This window comes from Lynx rufus, unplaced genomic scaffold (assembly GCF_022079265.1).
Source record: "Lynx rufus isolate CCGP_SWC_20201006 ecotype Redwood Valley unplaced genomic scaffold, mLynRuf1.p SCAF_7, whole genome shotgun sequence".
Lineage (NCBI taxonomy): Eukaryota > Metazoa > Chordata > Mammalia > Carnivora > Felidae > Lynx > Lynx rufus.
In genome coordinates, this window is record NW_025814889.1 from 81,922,638 (window position 1) to 81,929,409 (window position 6,772).

Genomic DNA, 6,772 nt, shown 5'->3' on the forward strand with positions numbered 1-6,772 from the left:
TAAAGATTTATTATAATCTTAAAATTCATATTTAAGATATTTTAAAAACAAGATACAAACAGGCATAAAAATAATGTCCACTGACACCTAATCATGCTGACATATGTTTGATATAAATTAATGTTATGGCTCTTATTATACTAATTCTCTAAAAGTGGAATAATATTTTTATGTAGAAATTTTACTTCTACCAATCATTCTCACACATACAAAAATATTTGTATGAAATGCTTTTGATAGAATGATTGAAAACTACAGAAAATAAAGAACACTGCACATGTAATTCAGGCACTGGTTTAAAACTGCCAAAATAATCATATAGTCAACATTAATAGTGACTGATTAGAAAAAAACAAATATATATCATGTGATAAATTAATATATGTAAATATATAAAAGTGTATTTGGTAAAATATACATAACATAAAATTTACCATTTTGAGTCTTTTGAAGTGGAAAAATCAATGGCATTAAGTACCTTTGTATTGCTGTGCAACCATAAAAGCATACATTTTGCATACAATTATAAGATATGGATGAAATCTTTATGCATTCATAAATAATACTTATAATACAGTTGAGGTATTTGGAAAAAATATCTGGAAGGATAAAATCTATAATGCAAGCAGTAGCCTTACATAATTGTACAGTATAAACTTTTCCTTTTGCTTATCTGATTAAAATTAGCCAATGATAATAAAACATTTATATAATAAAGGATTTTATCATATAATAAAGGATAAAAAACTTCCAAATGCCTTAGTGGATGTGAAAGTTTAAAACAAATTAACTGTGTGATTTAAATGATACAGTTGTCCTCCTGACCTTTGTCAAATGCTGCTATAACATCCTCCTATCTCCAAAGACAGTCCCCACTGAAGCCAGTGTTATTTGTGTTTTTGCCAAACTTCATTAGTCAGAAAATTAATCACTCTTGACTGTAGGTCACCAAGGACCATTTATTTTTTTCACTTAGTAAAATTTTCTGCAAATTAAAAAGAGAAGTCACATTTGACATGGTAAAAGCGTTTCTCTTTGCCCTTATAATTCATCTCCTCCACCAGTGGAAGGGAGTTCCTTAGCCCTTAATTTATTTTCTTTTCAGTGATTGAAATAGTAAGAAAATATTTGGAGTCTAATAACAACACTGAGCTCATTACCAAGTCTGTCCAAGTTGTTGGAGAAAGTAAGCAAGGGAATTTTTATGCATTCCCAGACATGTCAGTGAATGTGAAGACATAAATACCTTTATAAAAATATCACTTTTAACATTGTGGTCTTAATATTACTACGGTTAAACAGCTAACAGAAACTCTGATTTACTAACAGAAGATTAAGTATAATAAAGTTTGTTTCTTTGTCTATACTTCCCTTTGTAGGATCTAGGTTATATTTTCTTCTGGGAAAGAAAATGGATTTCAGTGATATCTTTTATATTTTTAATGTATTTAAGTTATATTTAAGAGGTGGCATTTTTTAGAATAAATTTCCTCTGTGTAGATAAATGTAATTGCCTGGAGGTTTGTATGCATAAGATATATAAACAAATTATATATAACAATGTAAGAAATATTTAGGGTAACTTTGGATAGATATTCAACCTCAAATTTAAAATAAAGTGTCTTCATATATAGAGAAGTATATAAATGCCCTTGCATTACTCTTCCCACCCCCCAAAAAGAACACCATAATGACTGAAATGACAGTATTTCCTTGTAGAATCTTGTGCTCATTTTAAACATATTTGAAAGGGAGAAAAAACAAAATCGGTTAGTCACACTTCAGTGTCAATCTGTTTATTAACTTCTGTCATAAAACATGTTATAATGTCTTGGGGAAAAACAGATATATTTTGAAAACTGAATAATGCTCAAAGTTTGAGGGCCACTAAGATTTCACAGTGGTACATATCATCTCAAAGATTCAGAGAAAAGAAGGAAGGAAGGTGGGTGAGCTGCAAGTATGTTAAGATATAACTGTTCCTTCTGCACTCCATCGTACATAAATATTTGACAATTGTTGAATGAGAGACTAAATTTCCTAAGAGGATTCTAACTTTTGAGTAAACCATGTTCCTCAGTTAGGGACTTTGCTGTGTATTAGAAGCACTGTGAATGAGGTAAATTGTCACAAACATTCTGTCACAAACAATCCTCCCGTGGGGCGCCTGGGTGGCGCAGTCGGTTAAGCGTCCGACTTCAGCCAGGTCACGATCTCGCGGTCTGTGAGTTCGAGCCCCGCGTCAGGCTCTGGGCTGATGGCTCAGAGCCTGGAGCCTGTTTCCGATTCTGTGTCTACCTCTCTCTCTGCCCCTCCCCCGTTCATGCTCTGTGTCTCTCTGTCCCAAAAATAAATAAACGTTGAAAAAAAAAAATTTAAAAAAAAAAACAATCCTCCCGCAACCTCAGTAAGAAGAGAACACAACAAGTTAAACAATAAAGTGAATTCACTCATAAAACAAATAAGCGGGTTATGCAAGGGGAAAATATTTTCTATTAGTCAGCATCAGAAAACCTCAAGGTTTAGGATATCGATTGTATGTTAGAAACATTTGAGTCCCTACTAGTGTAGCATCAATGAAGATAAAATAATTCATTGACTGGAAGATGAGGGAGGGAAGATAAGGCAGTCATCACTTTTGTCAGTAGTAAAGGTAACACAAATTCAGTACACATAATGTGAATATTCAGAAAAACAAATAAGTAGGCTGTGTAACAGGAAGTGGTGGGGGGGCAATCAGCATAGTGTAAGATTGCTAATAAGAATTAAGTACACTTAACCTAAAAACACACCAAAAACCAAAAACCTTCTTTTGGAACAAAGCCCTCAAATTTTGCTCTAGTGTCTGTATAGTGAACCGACGTTATATTAGCATTGTTTACTTAAAAAGACCCAAAGAGCCAAGAAAAGACATGCAATAGAGGGTGAAATTTTGTCACTTAGATTCTGAACAGGGAAGAATTCTTCAGAGCCAAAGACATTTTTGTTACTCATAAAATGACACCCCTCAGTAATCTACTTAGTCACATGGAAAAATCCCAAGCACAGGATAGACATAAAATGTAAATAAATATATATATATAATACATGTTTCTGTTATATTATAAACATATATGTTAATTATATATTAATATAATCACATTAGATATATTATATATTAATTATATTAATATAATTAATATATTAATATATTATATATATTAACGTATTATAATAATATGATATATTATATCTCATATTATAATGAGATAGAAATATAAAAATTTGAATATATTTTAGAACAGTTAAAATAATCTATAATCTATAAGAAAATTTTTATGAATATCATATCCAGATTGGAGAGAAGTCGGAAGCCAGTGATGAGAAACAGTACAATAACAACATTCATTCTGCTGGGACTGACAGATGACCCTGAGCTGCAAGTTCTGATTTTTATCTTCCTATTTCTCACCTACACACTGAGGGTAAGTGGAAACTTGACAATCATCATACTCACTTTTGTGGATCCTCACCTTAAAACACCCATGTACTTTTCTTAAAAAATTTCTCCTTAGAGATCTCATTCACATCTGCCATTATTCCCAGGTATTTGTATAGCATAGCAACAGGTGACAACATTATTACCTATAAAGCTTGTATCATCCAAGTATTTTTTACTGACCTCTGTGGAGTATCAGAGTTTTTTCTGCTGGCCGCCATGTCCTATGACCATTATGTGGCCATATGCAAACCCTTGCATTATGTGATCATCATGAGCAAGAGGGTCTGCAGGATTCTCATCATCTGTTGTTGAATGGCTGGTTTATGTGTAATAATCCCACCACTTAGCCTGGGTTTAAATCTAAAATTTTGTGACTCTAACATGATTGATCACTTTGCCTGTGATGCATTTCCCTTAGTGAAAATCTCATGTTCAGATACATGGTTCGTGGAATGGACAGCTATAATCTGTGCTGTGCTGACCTTGAATATGACTCTTACTTGTGTAGTTCTGTCATATGCTTACATCATCAAGACAATTTTTAGATTCCCTTCTGTTCAACAAAGGAAAAAGGCCTTTTCGAACTGTTCTTCCCATATGATTATGGTATCTATCACCTATGGCACATGCATTTTCATCTATATGAATCCTACAGCAAAAGAAAAAATGACCATTAATAAAGGAGTTTCACTGCTCATTTCTTCTTTTTCCCCTACATTAAACCCATTTATTTATACCTTGAGAAACAATCAAGGTTAAGAAAGCCTTCAAGGACTCAATCAAAAGAATTGCCTTGTTCTCAACGAAGTAAAAGGAAATATTTTTAAAACATCTCAAAAATAAGAATAAATGTCCACAGACATTTTATTTTGCAAGTCCATAATCGTGTTTTTTAGATATATATGCTTGAGTCACATTAATTTTCTCAACACTTCTTTAACCTCCCTTCCATTGAGCCCTTCTCATGCCACTTTTGTATTTTCATTTTTCAAACAAATATTTGATAGTTTTGCATATCAATTTCTTAAAAATTATTTTGAAAAGAAAGTAGCTTTATAATATTATTACAATATATAATAAAAATGATTCCTTGGAAAAATATAAGGCAAAATTCTTTGTGACTCTTCAATATACAAAATAAATAATATCCAAACACATGTAAATTTTAGGCAAAATATCTAAACTGGATGAATAATCACATAACTTAAAAAACACGTGAAAAAGAATAATAGCACTTTTAATGCTGAGGAAATAGACCAAAATTCACTATTATGAACACACAGAAATACTGCATACTGGTTTCCATCACCTATGGCAGCTGCATCCTCATAGATATCAAGCCTTCAGTGAAGGAATCAGTGGCCATTAACAAGGGTGTGACAGTGTTCGCTACCTCCATTGCTCCGGTTCTGAACCCTTTTATTTATACGCTGAGGAACAGGCAAATCAAACAAGCCTTCAATAACCCAGTCAAAAGAACTGTGATATTTTCCAGGAAATAAAAGAACACATATAATAAACTTATCAAATTTTCTAGTCAAGTTACCTTGTTCAAAACACTCATCCTGCTCTACTAACATCTTCCTCACAAATGTCTTTTAAGATCCTTCCACAAACAGGCATGCTAACAGTTTTTAAAAATCTAAATCCTAGTTTTACCTCCAAATTAGGAAAATCAGAAAACAAAACACAACAAATTAAACAGAAGTGTATCTCCAAACCAGAATATATCAAGAGAAAATTTGTTACATTTTCAGCAAAAGACTAAGTAATGGTTGCCATTGCTTCTTCCAATACAAAACTTTCAAATGATTTATCGCTTGATTTCACTTCACAAACATGAATTTGGTAGTTTCTTTAGGTCAGGTACTATGTTAAACACTAAATATAAAGGAGACAACAAACCAGCAAAAATTTACTCCCATGTACCCTCAGGGCCAAACAATTCAAAAGAAAGCAAAATAGTTGACTTGCACTCAAATAAATATTTTTCTGTGAAAGAGTTATAAACCTTACAATTATGGAAAAATATCAAAATACCAAAACAAAAGTTATAAGATTTATAACTATTGTCACTATATCAAACTGATAATAACCAAAACTTTTAAATGTTATATATAAGCTTTTCTCAAAAACTACATGAAGTAAAAGGGAAGATGATAAAAATGGGTAACTATTTTGAAGACTTCAAATATTTTGGTATTGCCAAAAAAAAAAAAAAGACTGCCAAATGTAGACACACATATTGAAATGCCAACACAGAATGTCACTAAAATACACAAACCCTTGCGAAAGAAATCAAGGAAATAAAAACAGCTAGATACATAGGATGTTAGAAACTTAGAAAAGTTTCCAAAAGGAATATGAAAAGCTACATATAAAGGTTTTGTATCTTTTATTATATAAAGATATACATTGGAGGAATATAAACTGTTTACCACATTTCCTCCAGAAAAAGTAGCTCATACAGATCATATTCTGAAACTACTTTCCCCATCCCACTACTCTCCATGCTTTAGGAATTTGAACTGACATTTCCCCTCTGCGTTCATGTCTAAGTCTTTTTCAACCGCTGTTTGAAAACTGCTTTCCTGTCAAAATATATTTTCCTCATTCTTTGTTGGGTCACTCTTTTTTTCCTTCAGTTTTAAATTTAAAAATTAGGTTTCTCAAAAAAGTAAGAATAAAACCACCCTTTGGTCTAGTAATCCCACTTCCGGGTATATACCCCCGAAAAAATTGAAATCAGGATCTCAAAGAGATATCTGCCCTCTTATATTCATTGCAGCCCTAGTCATGATAACCAATATGTAGAAATATATGTCCATCAACCTAAATGTCCATCAGCTGATGATTGGATAAATTAAATGTGGTGTATACAATGGAATATTATCCAACCTTTGAAAAGCAGGAAATTTTGCAACATGCAACAATATGGATGGACCTTGAAGACTCCTTTTAAGTGAAATAAGCCAGACACAGAAAGACAATCCATGATCCCACTTACATGAAATATCTAAAATAGTCAAATTCATAAAGCCAAAGATTAGAATGGTAGTCACCAGGGACAAAGGGAGAGAAAAATAAGAAATTGTTAATCAATAGGCATCACATAAATTAAGCAAGAGCATTCATTTGGGATCAAAGAATTCTAATTCAGGATACACAGATTTGGGTAAGTAACCCAAATAGCTTCCTACTAGGGAGTAAAAGTCAGCTTTTTAAGCAAAAGGGAATGCTTGTATACATTATTTGCAAAGAACTTTTTATTGATGCTGGTGACAAAAAGCT

At 32.2% G+C, this 6,772-nt stretch overlaps 1 pseudogene; it reads left to right on the forward strand.

Moving 5' to 3' along the window:
- The first annotated feature begins 3,359 nt into the window (after window positions 1-3,359).
- On the forward strand, window positions 3,360-4,983 carry LOC124502103 (olfactory receptor 6C2-like; annotated as a pseudogene).
- The last annotated feature ends 1,789 nt before the right edge of the window (window positions 4,984-6,772 follow it).